Below are 14427 nucleotides of genomic sequence, written 5' to 3'. Positions count from 1 at the left end.
AGCTTTCCCTCCAATACGGAAGCAAGACAAAGCTGTCCACTCACCATTTCTTTTTTCATAGCGCTGAAAGCCCTACCAGAGTAATCCATAAAAAAAAAAAAAGGCGGAAAATATGATGTTAAATTTTGTCTGTGTGCAAAAGGAGCTGCATCTCAGACTGTGAGTTTTAAATCATTGTAACTAGGCTCAAGTCATTAGTCATCAAAATAGCAACTACACACAATACATCCTTGCCAATGAGAAATGTTTGTTTATTCCTGTATTGTAAAAATCCATGCTTCGGGACTTGATGGACTCTTGGAAAGCCTTTGTGTACAATGCTGGTTGTGGAACAGTTTTCCCTGCGGAGAGCTGCCAAGATGCTTGAAGAAGTGATCAGTCCATGAGAGGTTATGACAACGGTAACTGAGGCAAACTTTGTGTCCACGTGAGAAGTTCGTTTCCTCACTTCAAATACACCACTGTGCTTTGGCTCATGTGCAGCCACAGTCCCCAGAACCTCTCATTCAAGCCCTGGAGAGCCGCAGCTTTCTCAATCTCCTTTGACACCTTGGGATGAGATGTGACCTCACTGGAGTTTGGTGTGGAATTAATAGTCTGTGTGAAACAGGTCACTGCCAGGAGTAATCCACACTCAGCAGCGGGCAGGCTCCGCAGCTCTCTCCCAAGATCTGGGCTCACAGCCCTGTCTGTTGGGCCAGCCCAGCCTGCCAGCCCCATCTCCCCTGATGGATAATCACACCCCTCCACTGGGGTCTGGAAGATTTTTTTTCCATCCCACTCTCTATTACTTTTTCCTCCTGATCTCACTCTTCTATGTTTTGGAAAGTAAGTATCCTACACCAAGTTGAGTGGAAAGCTTAAAGCCCGGACACATGACTATCACTAGAGATGAACCCTGCTAAGAATCATTTGTCCCATTTGCATGAAGTAAAGAGCTAAATGTCTTTTCTGAAATGGGTGGACAACATAATCCCTTCCCTATTCTTTCCTCACTGATGTGACATCTAGTGTCATTGCCTTATGCACATCCCTGTACGGACATGGGGCTGGCTTAGGACTGTTGGGTTCTGTAGGTCATGTTGCTGGCTCTGTCAGAACCATTCTGTCTTCATAAAGCAACAGCTATGATCGCATCAGACTGATTGGCTACATGTCCCAAAATTCTCACAAGAATGACTCCGTCAAGTAGAGCCAATTGTGACCAAATCTACCAGGTGCAGGTCAGAGCTGGCAAGTGTCAGGCAGGACAAGTCCCACCGAGGACCACTTGCCCCCTGTTCACCTGTGACTTGGGATTTCACAATTGCCAGCAGGCCAGCGGGTACCTAGACATCTCTCACAGACAATAGGAAGGAGCAGGGCAAAGGGGAAAATGATCTCTAACCTGAATGGAGCCTGCTTGTCAAGAAACTTCAAAAGTCTCACAAGTCTTTTCTTAAATCTGAGTAGATAGAGCTACATTTGCGGACCTCTCTGAAGAGAGAAGTAATTTGAAAAGTTGAGGATGTCAGCACCCCAAAAGCTTCAGGAGTGTTAGCAATTAGGTAGGCGAATGCATGCTGGGTGATGAACAAGGTGTGCCATGACAAACTTGTTTTCACATCTGAATAGAAGTCCAATCTTTTAAAACAGGGTACTAATTTATTAATGACCGCGGGGAAGCCAGCTGAGTGCTTGATCATTAGCCTTTGGATGTCACATTAAGGCTGGGAATAGAATGACTCGGTTTTCTATTTGTTAAGATTTTCCGCTAACTCATTCAGTAATGTTTGCCTCTCTTCTCAACAACACAGTCGAGAGTCGTGAACAACGGGGATGTGTTCTGAGACAGCATCGTCTCTGTACCAACCTCAGTGTGCTTTCACAACAAAGAGGGCTGGGGCAGGCACTGGATGTCACCTCTCAACGCCCGCAGCCGTCAAGAGCCGCAGAGCCAGCGAGTGTTTACAGCTGCTGCCAGCTGCTGAGGCGCACTGTTTACAGGAAGTTCTGCCTTCAGGGAAAGACAGTTAACTAAAGACTGAGAGGGGAGTAAAGGCATCAGCCAGGAGCTGGGAATGTGGAGCGGTTGGTAGAAAGCCTGCTTAGCATGCACAAAGCCTCATGATCTGTCCCCAACGCTGTAAAAACCAGGCATGTGATGCACACCTGCAAGCCCAGCACTCGGGAGGTGAAGACAGGAGGACTTTGAGACTAGCCTGGGCTACATGAGACCCTATCTTAAAAAAAAAAAAAAGAATATAAAGAATAACAACGAAGAAACAAATAAACTATATTTGCCTGTCAACATTACCAAGTGCTGTGCTCTGTACACAACCTGTATCTTTGTGCTCCTGACTGGAGACACAGTCAGGGACTTGGAATTAGCATCAACATACACACACATTTATACACATACACATGCACACACATACTCACAGAGACATACGTACATACACAGACATGCACATACACACACACAGAGACATACATACATACAGACACGCAGATGTTTGCACACAGAGACATACACACACACACACACACACACACACACACACACACACACACACACACGCACGCACGCGCACACGAGAGCGCGCGTACACATGAGAGGGGGAATTTGATACTGACTTCACCGTGGTGGCTGTGACAGCTGCACTATCATCTGACAGGCCCCCTGCATGTGTGCGTCCTCGGTCTCGGTAAAGCCACTGTTGCTCACGTCACACTGCGCTTTTCCTGCCTTCCTATCGTTATCAAGTGACGCACTGCTTCACTTCTGAAGTGAATCAGAATGGCTCTCTTTTCTGCTATAAATTCCTATGGGGACTGCCGGGGAGGCGGCTCAGCGGTTGCAGTTGCTGCACCAACGTGAGGACCTGGGTTCAAATCTGAATCAAGGGTAGTGCAGCTCTGTGGGCGGTGAAATAGGATGGTTGCCGGGCTGGTGGACCAGCCTAGCTCCGGGTTCAGTGAGAGACCCCATCTCAAGAGAGGAAGGCAGAGAGTGGAAGAGCAGGGCGCCCAATGCCCTCCTCCTGCCCGTGTGCATGTGTGGGCGGGCACACCTGCACGTTCCCACACAGTGTCACTGGACACCATAGGCTTCATCAGTCTCCTGATGTTATTCGTTTTTCTCAGCATTTGCTGTCTCTTTTATTGCAGGTGTCACATTTTAGCAAATTGAAAATAATATACTACTATGCTGTATTAAATATACTGAAGGGAGAAAAGCCGTCTCTTCTTTTCATAAGGTTATTTCATCGACTACTTTAGCAGCTTCTCTCTGTGCTCACCTGCGAGATGGACTGATTTATCAACTTCTACTTCTGTTGCTCGACATCAGGTCTCTGCTGTTGTTGTAAAGCCGGGTGTTTGATTTGTTCGGCTCTCTGGCGTTTAGGACGTAGGATAAAAACATATCTTCCCTGAAGGGTCTGCACAAATCCCCGTAAGATCACCTGAGAGGCGACACCTCTCATATAACTGCAGGAGCCGCGCAAGGGCTGCTGGGAATCCTTTTAGTGGACTATTAGTTATTCTATGTCCTCTTGAGTTGATTTGGGCAAGGTAGAAGATCTTAAGAACATGACAATTTTATTTCCTTTTTCTTTTTCATTTGCTGGAAGAAAGCTAAACATTTTCTTCTGCTCCTTTTCCTCTCCTTGGCATGGAAATCTGAATCTCTGCTGTTATTACTGCTCTCTGTGGGGAGGGGGCAGTGTCTTTTTTTATTTTTTTCTTTTTCCTCAATCAAGCTATCAGACTTGTCTATTTCTATAGCCCATTCAAGGAATTCCTGTAGTGTTGAATGGTTGTTCCCCCAAAGATTGATCCATGTCTTGATCCCCCCAGAATTGGTTAATGTCTTTGTCTTTGTCGATTATTTTAGTTCGCTTCTGTGTTGAGAGGATAAAACACTGGCCAAAGGCAACTTATGGGTGGGAAGGGTTTCCTGCATTTTATAACTCCCAGGTCATAATCCATCCCTTGAGGGAAGTCAGGGCAGGAGCTGAAGACAGGAACCTGGAGGCAGGAACCAGAGCAGAGGCCGTGGAAAGATGCCGCTTGCTGGCTTGCTCCCCATGGCTTGCTCAGCCTGCTTTCTTATAGAACCCAGGACCAGCAGCCCAGGAGTGGCTGTGTCCTCCTCTCTCATCAACCACTACTCAAGAAAATGCCAGAGCCTGTGGAGAACACAGACGGCCCCCCAAGACTTCTGGGTCTGAAGGGAGCACAATCACCCAGGAGCAGCTCGGCCATACCAAGCGTTGCCCGAGGTTCCTAGGCTCAGGCATTCAAGAGAAGAAAAGTAACAGCTCTGTGCCATGCCTTGAAGCTAGAGTGGGCTGGACTCAACCAAGACCTCTGGTGCCGGGCAGTCAGGTACCACCACTGTGGTGAGTGAGTACAGGGTGGGGAAATGGAAAAGAGAGAGATTGGAAAGGAGAGAGAGGCAGAACAGTTCGCGGCCTGGAGAGAGAGGTGGATCTGAAGAGGTGAGGACGATGAGAAGCAGGCTGATGTGAGTTGCCTGATAGCCTCCTGAGTCCAAGGTGATGTCCGGGCCTGGGCTATTGCCACGGGCCAGGTCTTGGTCTGAGGCCCTAAAGCAGCCAAGAGGGGGCATGTGTTGATTGATGTCTGTGGCTCTTGTTGCCCCTGAGGGGCCTGTAGTCTGGACTACCACCTGGGCCTATGTTTCTGAGGGCCATGCTGCCTCAGGGGCCTTGCCGGTCTGGGTGGCCTGCACTGCCACCTGGGGCCATGGTGACATCCTATCCTGGGCTGCCGAGGACCATGTCTGGGTCTGTGGTCCTACTGCAGCTGCGGTCTGTGTTAATGTCCCTGGCCCATGTTGCCCAGGCTGTGGGCTGCAGTCTGTGGCCACATTGGTGTCCGAGGGCTGTGCCATTGCCAGGCCCAGGCTGATGTGAGTGGCCTGTGCTGTCACCTGGAGCCATGGTATCATCCGACCGGGGCTGCTGCAGAGGGCTGTGTCTGGGTCCGTGGCCTCACCGCCATCAGGTTCTGCGTTGATGTCCACAGTTCCTAAGACCATTGAAGGCCGTGCTGATGCTAGGGTCTGAACTGCCACTTGAGGCCACGCGACATCTGGGCCCAGGCTGCTGCCTAGGACCATGTCTGGGTTTATGGTCCTACCACAGCCAGGGCATGTATTAATGTCCGTGGTTCAGGTTGCCACCAAAGACCACAGAGATGCCTGGAGTCTGCCCACAAACTATGGTCGTGAGGGTGCCCAAGGGCCATGCCACTGTTGGGGCCATGCTGGCCTGAGTGGCTGCGCTGTCACCCAGGGCCATGGTGTCATCCAGGCCTGGGCTGCTGCCGAGAGCCATGTCTGGGGCCATGGAGGCATCCAGGCCCGGGCCATGATAGGGACACACAGACAGAGGCCTAAACACCTAGTGTTTACATGCAGCAGAAGTCAAGTTGTTATCAGCTTAAAATATTTGATTATCTGATGTTTTCTGAAAACCTCCTGATGGCCACAAACGCCGAAGTAGCGCAGAGACCGGGATCCCTGACGCTAAGCATGACAGAAAGTTAGCGGGTCACGCTGGAGGCGGAGAGGAAGAGAGAGGCGAAAGGGACTTCAGCCAGCCAGGAAACAGTAAGAAACGGACGGAAGTCTTGCATGCAAATGAATCAAACATGTCAGTCAAAAGACAGAGAGGGCAAAGGTGCCTGTCACCAAGACTGAGGCCCCGAGTGCTATCCCCAGGACCTACATGGAAGGAGAGAACCAACTCCTTACGTTGTCCTTTGACTTCCACATGTGAGCTGCAGCATGTACACACACACACACACACACACACACACACACACACACACACACACACACACTGTGATGATGATGATGATGATGATAATAATACTTTTTTAAAGAACACTATTTTTTGATGCAAGGGTATGCTTCCTACAAGAAATACACAATAGAATTTTTTTTAAAGTGTGTGGTGTATATGCATGTGTGTTTTCATATGCGTGAATACATGTGTGGAAGCTAAATTGACCTTAAGTGATCCTAGGTCACTTCTCACTAGGGTCAGGCCTCTCCCTTGAGACTAGAGCTTGTCTGTTAATTTAGTCTAACTTTGTGCTTAGTCTAGTTTAGTTTAACTTGATGGTTAGTCTAGTTTGCTGACCTGCTGTCTAACTTGGTGGTTAGTCTAGTTTGCTAACCTGCTGTCTAACTTGGTGGTTAGTCTAGTTTGCTAACCTGCTGTCTAACTTGGTGGTTAGTCTAGTTTGCTAACCTGCTGTAGGACCCTCATCCCCCCCATCCCCATCTTCCAAGCACTGAATTACTGACAGACTGGCTCACCCACCCAGCATTTCTGTGGGTGCTGGAGATCCAAAGTCAGCTCTTCATACTTGCACAGTGAGCCCTGTAGCTACTGAGCATCTCCCAGCCAGGAAACCCACGCCAGCTTTGAGGACACACAGCCTGAGGATAAAAAGATGAAGGTCAGGCCGGGCGTTGGTGGCACACGCCTTTAATCCCAGCACTCGGGAGGCAGAGCCAGGCGGATCTCTGTGAGTTCAAGGCCAGCCTGGGCTACCAAGTGAGCTCCAGGAAAGGCGCAAAGCTACACAGAGAAACCCTGTCTCGAAAAACCAAAAAAAAAAAAAAAAGATGAAGGTCCCTGCCCTACCCCCTACCCCCACTCCCACCCCATGCAAATGGTAACAAAGAAGGGCCAGAAATCTTCAAGTCGAAACTGTCAAGAGACAAAATGTCATTACAAATGATGAACTAGTCAAGTCTTCAAGAGAATATAATAAACATGCGCACACCCAGTATTGGAGCACACAAATGCACGAGGCAAGCATTAGTGGGTCTGGAGAAACACACAGCAATGCAGAATAGGGGTTTTCACAGAGAGGCCATGGAGACAGAAAAGTAAGGAGGAAATATTGGACTTTAGCTGTGCTTTTTTATTTGTTTTCTTTTTATTTCTGCGCATATGGGTATATCTGCACATGTGTGTTTGGGTGCCCACGGAGGCCAGAAGAAAACCCCAGATTTCCCTGGAGCTGGGGTTACAGGCTAGAACGTGAGTCAGGTACTACAGAGCAAGCACTCTGAAACTCTAACCCATCTCCTCCAGGCCCCAAAGGTTATTTTACATTTTTAAATTTTGTATGTGTGTGTGGGCATGCATACTCATGCCACCACCCTGGTGTGGAAGACAGAAGGCAACTTGCAGGAGTCGGTTTCTCCTTCTCTGATGTGGCTCCCAAGGTTTGAACTCAAGTCCTGAGTCTTAGCAACTAATGAGTTCACCTTCTGAGTCACGTCACGGGCCTTCAAATTGCACGTTAAGCCAAATGGCCCTAATTGACATGTTCAGAACATTCTGTGCAACAGCAGCAGAGAACACACGCTTCCTAAACACACAGAATATTCTCCAGTGTTTTGAAACCGTGAAGTGTTTTATTTAATGAATCTTTTAAGGAGGGAAACATATACATTCTTCTTTGGTTGTTTGCTGACGGGACACCAGGGCTAGCTGGCTTTCAAGTGCTCAGTAGCTAAGGTATTAAAGTTCTTCTTCATCATAGCAGCCATTATAAAAAAAAAAAAAAGAAAGAAAGAAAAGAACTGGTATTAAAATCATGGAGAAAAGCTAAAAGATTTTCCAGCAAGATCCATTCCCAGGCTAAGATGCCCATTACTCCATTTAAATCAGCCTACGACAGGAAGCCTTAGGCAGAGGGAGCCACCAAACAAGATACATAAGCCAGCAAACAAACAAAAATAAGCAGTTAAGTCACAAATGAAGCATCCTTATTTGCATATGATCTGACCCTGTGATGGCTGCTCCCCCAAAGAGTCCACCAAAGACAAACCCCTCAGAACTAGGAAATAAATTCAGCAAAGCTGAGAGAACAAGATCAATACATGAAACCAATGTCGTTATTTGTATTTGTGTGTGTGTGTGTGTGTGTGTGTGTGTGTGTGTGTGTACACGCTCAATGCGTGTGGGGGCGTGCACAGCACTCGTGTGGCACTCATCAGAGGACACCTTTGTGGAGTTGGCGCTCTCCTTTCCCCTTTATGGGTTCCAGGGACAGAGCGTCAAGCTTACATTGCAGGCGCCTTTACCTGTTCAGCCTTCTTACCAGCCCACAAAAGTCGGCTTCCTTTTTATACATGAGTAACAACCTAACCGAAAAAGAAATCAAGAAACCAGAGTCATCTACAACAGCCTCTGTAAAAATTACTAGAAAATACTTCAGAAAAAAATTAGCTAAGGAGGCAAGAGGTCTGTACACTGAAGACTCTGAAAGATTAAAGTAAACAGGCAGACACCCACGAATGTGAGCCAGAAGAGCTGATGTCAGGGGAAGCCCAGCATTATGAAGACTCAGCTCAGCTTATAACAAATGATGCTGCCCTTTGTATGTTCCCTCAGCTTTGCTGAATTCATTTGCTAATTCTGAGAATTTTCTCTTTGGTGAACTTGGGAGTAGCCACAAATGGGATCATATCATCTGCAAAGAGCTGATTTTCAGTGTGCTCTCAAGCGTGTGCGTGTGCGTGTGTGTGTGCGTGTGCGTGTGCGTGTGTGTGTGTGTGTGTGTGTGTGTGTGTGTGTGTGTGTATGACTTGAATGCGTTTTTTGCTTGCTTACTGGTTTATGCTTTTCTTGTTGTTTGGTTACTGGAAAGTCCGGAGACATTCTCTCTGGAGAGGTTACCACAGGGTCTTGTTATATTGCTCAAGTTGTCCTTGAATTTTTGGGTTCCAGCAATTCTCCTGCTTCTGAGAGAGCTGAGACCCCAGACATGTGCCACCCTGTCTAATTCCCAATAACACTGTTACCAAAAATAGAAGGAAAGAAAAACTAATTCTGAAATTCCCATGGAATCATAAAAGACACAGACTAGTGAAAAGAGTTCTGAGGAAGAAAACGGAGTTGCAAGAATCACACTTACCAATCTAAAATTGTCTTACAAAGCCATAATGGTCAAGGGAGCTTGACCTTGTCATGAGAGTGGGGATGTATACACATGTATACATGTATACACATGCAGGCCGGCACACAGGCCAAACAGAGACAGGCACAAAGGTCTACAGACAGACACACGTGCAGGCAGGCTGCTGAAGACACTACTGAAGGTTCTGACTAAGGCTCACATCTGTGACCTCAAAATCGTATCTATACATGACCCACACAAAGGTGGCACATTGCCAAAACTGGTTATGTAACTGTGGTGATATATTGTGTACCCTGATAAAATTTGTCTTAAGATCAGAGAACAGAACAAGTCACTAGATTAAACATAGAGGCCAGGCAGTGGTGGCACACACCTTCATTCCTAGCACTCGGGAGGCAGAGATCCGTCTGGATCTCTGTGAGTTCAAAGCCACCCTGGACTACATGAGATTGACTCAGTCCAGGAGAGAAACAGAGTCAGGCAGTGGTGGCACACACCTTTAATCTCAGTACTGGGAAGCACACACGCCATTAATCCCAGGAAGTGATGGGTGGGCGGATAAAGGTATATGAGGCGTGAGGAGACAGGAACTAAAGGCTTTTCGGCTGAGGAAGCTCTTTCGGCTAGAGACGTTTTGGCTGAGGACAGAGAGGCATTCAGCAGAGGATTCATGGAGTTGGCGAGGTGAGACGTGGCAGTGGCTTGTTCCTTTGTCTCTCTGATCCTTCAGCATTTACCCCCATATCAGGCTCTGGGTTTTTTATTATAAGACCTTTAGAAATTCAAACAACATGTAACAGATTACATCACTGTTTACGTTGGGTTTCCCCAGCACCCAGTGTCAGCCATTTTGGGCTGACTCATCCTATCCCTCCTGTGTCCAGCCTTAGCCATCTCGGTGCATGAGGTTCAGTCATGTCAGCCGGTGAGGGGGGCAGAGGGCAGGGGCTCAGTCGGCAGCGCTGCTGCTGGGCCATCTGCAGCCTAGGTGAGCCTCAAAGGCGGCTTCGGACTCTTGGTGCTTCTTCATCCGCCACCCAGCTTCCTGTTGTACAAGTCCCTAGGAAGTGAGTGACCACGCAACACGCTGTCAGCATCCGGTCTAAACAGAATGTGATGCCTCTGGGGAGCTGGCTCGGTGGAGCAAGCACCTGATGGGCAAGCATGGGGACCCAAGTAAGAAGCCAGGCACTGGGCACACAGTGGGGAGACCCTGGTGGGTCTCGGGTGCTCACTGGCCAGCTAGTCTAGCCAGCTAGTGAGCTGCAGGTTCAGTAAGAGACCCTGTCTCAAAAACTAACGAGGAGAAAAATAGAGTAAGACACCTATGCTGACCTCCAGCTTCCACGTGAACACACACACACTCACACACACAAACGCACACACACACACACACACACACACACACACACACACACACACACACACACGGGAGATTAGAGAGGAGGGACCACACGGTGTGATGGTTCAAAACAGAGTCAGGGCAGGGTGATTAGTTCATCCTGTTTCATTATTCGAAGTCCCCACATTCCCTGCCCAAATGGGATGTTGGCGACCTTAAGTTCAGGCGCTGATGACATACTGATTAGTAGCAGATGCTGGAGAGAGAATGCCCTCCCTACCACAGAGGAGGTCACCACCATATCCAGACCCGGGCCTTGGGACCCAGGGCCCCTTCCCCAGGGTGTCAGATATAGATAGAGGTGGTTGCGGATTTGGTAACAGCTGCTCTACTCACTGGGATATGGAGGGAATTTCAAGTTCTTTCTCCATGAGGGCAGAGGACTGGGGACTTCCCAGGTCTGAGCAGGGAGCAGGGAGATGAGAGGTGAGAGAGAAGGAACAACTTCACTGGTCACGCAATTACACAAAAATCACAGATGAGACAACTGAAGCCCAGAGAACGCAAGCAACTTCCTCAAGGTCACACAGCATATAGGAGACACCAAACTCAGGGCACATTTTATTATACTCAGTCACACAGCACAGCCTTTCTTGATACCTTGTGATTCTAACATCTTAACAATGATTTAAAAACAAGCAACAACAACAAATCACAGAAAACTCAGAAACCTGTTATGTCCAAAATCCTTTTGAAGTAAAGTACCAAACAGTAGATTTTATTTCAAGTGAGACTGGATTCAAAGAAGAATTTTATGCAGCATAACATCTATGATGGAATCCAAGAAAATATATCGATGGTACAATAGAGCAATGACCACAAAGATAAGGTAACATTTGAGAGAATCAAAGAGCCGAAGAAGAGCTTTAACGTTTGGAGGAGGATGCAGTGGAGGCTTCAGAAGGAGTTAGGGGTGGCGGCGGGTAGATACCATCAGAGCACATTGTTATACATGTGTGAAATTCTCCAAGAATACATAAAAATATTCTTAAAAAATACAAGCTTTGGGAGCTATAAAAAGTGACTCAGCAATTAAGAGCACTGGCTGCTCTTCCAGAGGATCCAGGGTTCAGTTCCCAGCATCTACATGTCAGTTCACGACCATCCATCACTCTGGTTTCAGGGGATCTGACATCCTCTTCTGGCCTCCACAGGTACCAGGCATAAACACATAAAATGTTAAAAAAAAAATTAATGTAAGCTTTGCATGATAGATAGTGTGTGTGTGTTTATTTATTATTTAATTTGAGAAAATGTTCCACTATGTAGCTCTGGACCTAGAATCCATTATGTAGACCAGGCTGGTCTCAAACTCAGCTGCCGCTGCCTCCCAAGTTCTAGGATTAAAGGTGTGTGTCCCCATTCCTGATGTATGTGTGTTTTAAATTTTCAGAAAGTGTCTCCTGAGATAGAAAGGTTTTGCTACGTAGCCCAGGCTGCCCTTGAACTCAGTATCCTCCTGCCTCCACTTCTTGAGTGCTGGGATTACAGAGTGCACCATTATATCAGCTGTCAAGTCGTATAAACTTTACAGGGAAGTTTTAAATGACATGCCCTCCCTGCCAGGGACCCAGACGGAGTCACCAAGAGCCAGCGGCTGCATAGCCCATCTGATTGTAAGTATGTAATAAAGCATAAGAAAGTGTTCTTTGCCTTTGCAAGCAGACACCCAGCTTTACTCCCAGTTTTCTTCAGCACCAATTCATCTACAGCTGATTCCTTAGAGGCCCCTGGTGGCATGGTTGGTGGCTTCCCATCTTCCCTCTCACGGATAACACTGCAGAGGCAGCCTTGTGTACATATTTGCACACTTGATCATTTCTGGGCCAGAGTCTGAAACACCGTTGCTCGGTCCGGAAGTAGCTTCACCTCTTGGTGAAGACGGAGGCTCAGCTTCAAACCCGATGCAAAGTCACCAGCAGGGGGCGCCGTCGTTCCTCAGCACCCTCCCTTGGTTGTTTACATAAAAACCACCCCAGGCCTGGAGACAACAGGGCTTAGTGGTTAGGAGCGCTTGCTGCTCTCCCAGAGGACCTGAGCTCGGTTCCCAGCACCCATGTCAGGCAGCTCACAACTGAATGTAACTCCAGCTCCAGGGTCCAATTCTCTCTTCTGGCCTCTGTTGGCACCCACACATATGTGGCATGAACACACACACACACACACACACACACACACACACACACACACACACAATTAAATATTTTTAAACACCTTGTTTTATTTCCATGTTTCCATTATTAATGGAGCTGATCTGTTTCCATATCCTTCAAAGTTCTTCATACTTGACCTTTTCCAAACTTAATTCATTTGCATCATTTCCCTAATTTGATGCTAGATGCTCTCTTGCTCTTGTGGATGTATCAACATATCACACCAAAAAAAGTTAACATATTTTATACTTTATACCCCGAGTATCTCTAAAAGAAAAGTTCAAAGCATTTCCTTCAAGCTTTAATTTCAACAATTAAGAATTATTGTAATTTTTATTTATGGGTGTATGTGCACATTGGAGCAGTACCTTCGAAGGCCAAAAGAGGGCATTAGATCCCCTAGGCTGAGGTTACCGGCAACTGTGAGTCGTCCAATTGAACACAGATCTTCAAAAGAGCAACAAGCGTTCTTAACTGCTGAGCCATCCCTCCAGCTACAATTTTTAACAACTTAATCAGACAAAAGTAGATTGATTTTACTTGTTCAAGTATGTTTATCTTTCTTGTATAACTTCTCGCCCAGAGTTCACATCTGGCTTTCCTTGGTTAGGTCCCTTCGATCTTTAACTTGTGGGAGTATTTTTCTGCTTGGGATGAGGTAAGAGTCTAGCCTATGCATTTTTCTCTGTGCTGGTTGATACTCTGCCTCAAATTTCTCAGCTGCTCTGAGAACACTGACATGCTAAAGACCCTTCCCCTGAGCCCGAGGTCCGGGAAGCACTCATGAGAGGCTTCGAAGGCAGGGTGAGCCGTCCCCCTCTCCCTGCCCTGTGGCTCCTGAACAATGCCACTGGTGAGGGAACCAGAAAACATGCGGCTTCACGGTACCTGGGAAGGGAGGAGGTAACCTTGACATGTAAGTCACAATTCCAGTTCATGGCTCTGGGCTCCGTGGTCCAGATTCCTGAACATGAGAGGCCCTGGCAAGGTTTCTCATTTACTTTCAAGCATCAGTGACAATGTGTGGAGCCATTGGATTGGCCGATGGTCAGTCCACCTAGCACCGTCATACCAATTAAGGATGACTAAGCCCCGTAAAGATGACCTTCTGCACAAGATGCCCACATTAACATCTGCTTCCTGCATAAGTTCCCAGCTGATACGCTCTTTGACCTCAATGATTATTTTTTTCTAGATTTCTTTTTATTTTCTTATGTGCATTGGTGTTTTGCCTACATGTATGTGTGAGGGTGTTAGATCCCCTGGAACTAGAGTTACAGACAGTTGTGAACTGCCATGTGGGTGCTGGAAATTGAACCTGGGTCCTCTGGAAGAGCAGTCAGTGCCCTTAACCACTGAGTCCCTCAATACTTATTTTTTAAAGATTTAGTTTTTTTTTTAATTTATGTGTGTGTGTGAGTCTGCATACATGTATGTGCACCATGTGCATGCAGTAGCCTACAGAGACCAGAAGAGGGCATCAGACACCCTGGAGTGGGTGTTACAGGAAGTTGTGACTGCCTTGTGCATGCTAAGAACCAAACACAGGCCCTGTGCAAGAGCAGTGGACTATTCTAACCACTGAGCCATCTTTACAGCTCCTGATTTCAAAAATTATATTTATCATTATTATTAATTATCAAAAATTATATTTATCAATATATATATATATATTAATCTACTTCTAGACTATTCTGTTTCATCAATCTTCCTTTCCTTTCTACTCTGTGGGAGGAGGGGGGCAGGTTTAGGGACTTGAACTCCAGACTCAGCACATGTTTAGAAAATATCTACTACTGAGCTATATCACCAGCTCATTCTACAACATTGTGTTGTTTTAATTCATTTAAATATCTGAGAGCTGATGAGAAGCCACTCATTGGCATTTGCATGCAATTATTCTCTCTAGAACAGTGG

General features: G+C 47.0%; 1 long non-coding RNA gene across 1 annotated transcript; it reads right to left on the bottom strand.

Moving 5' to 3' along the window:
* Nucleotides 1–7427: 7427 nt before the first annotated feature.
* LOC143273209 (uncharacterized) lies at nt 7428–9140 on the bottom strand. The gene is made up of 2 exons (XR_013051105.1): nt 8953–9140; nt 7428–7564 (listed from the first exon to the last, which is right to left on the bottom strand). It is a non-coding gene; the product is annotated as an uncharacterized LOC143273209 (long non-coding RNA).
* Nucleotides 9141–14427: the final 5287 nt, after the last annotated feature.

The sequence above is a fragment of the Peromyscus maniculatus genome, chromosome 5, assembly GCF_049852395.1.
Source record: "Peromyscus maniculatus bairdii isolate BWxNUB_F1_BW_parent chromosome 5, HU_Pman_BW_mat_3.1, whole genome shotgun sequence".
Taxonomy (NCBI): Eukaryota; Metazoa; Chordata; class Mammalia; order Rodentia; family Cricetidae; genus Peromyscus; species Peromyscus maniculatus.
This window is presented reverse-complemented; position numbering and strand designations above follow the sequence as displayed.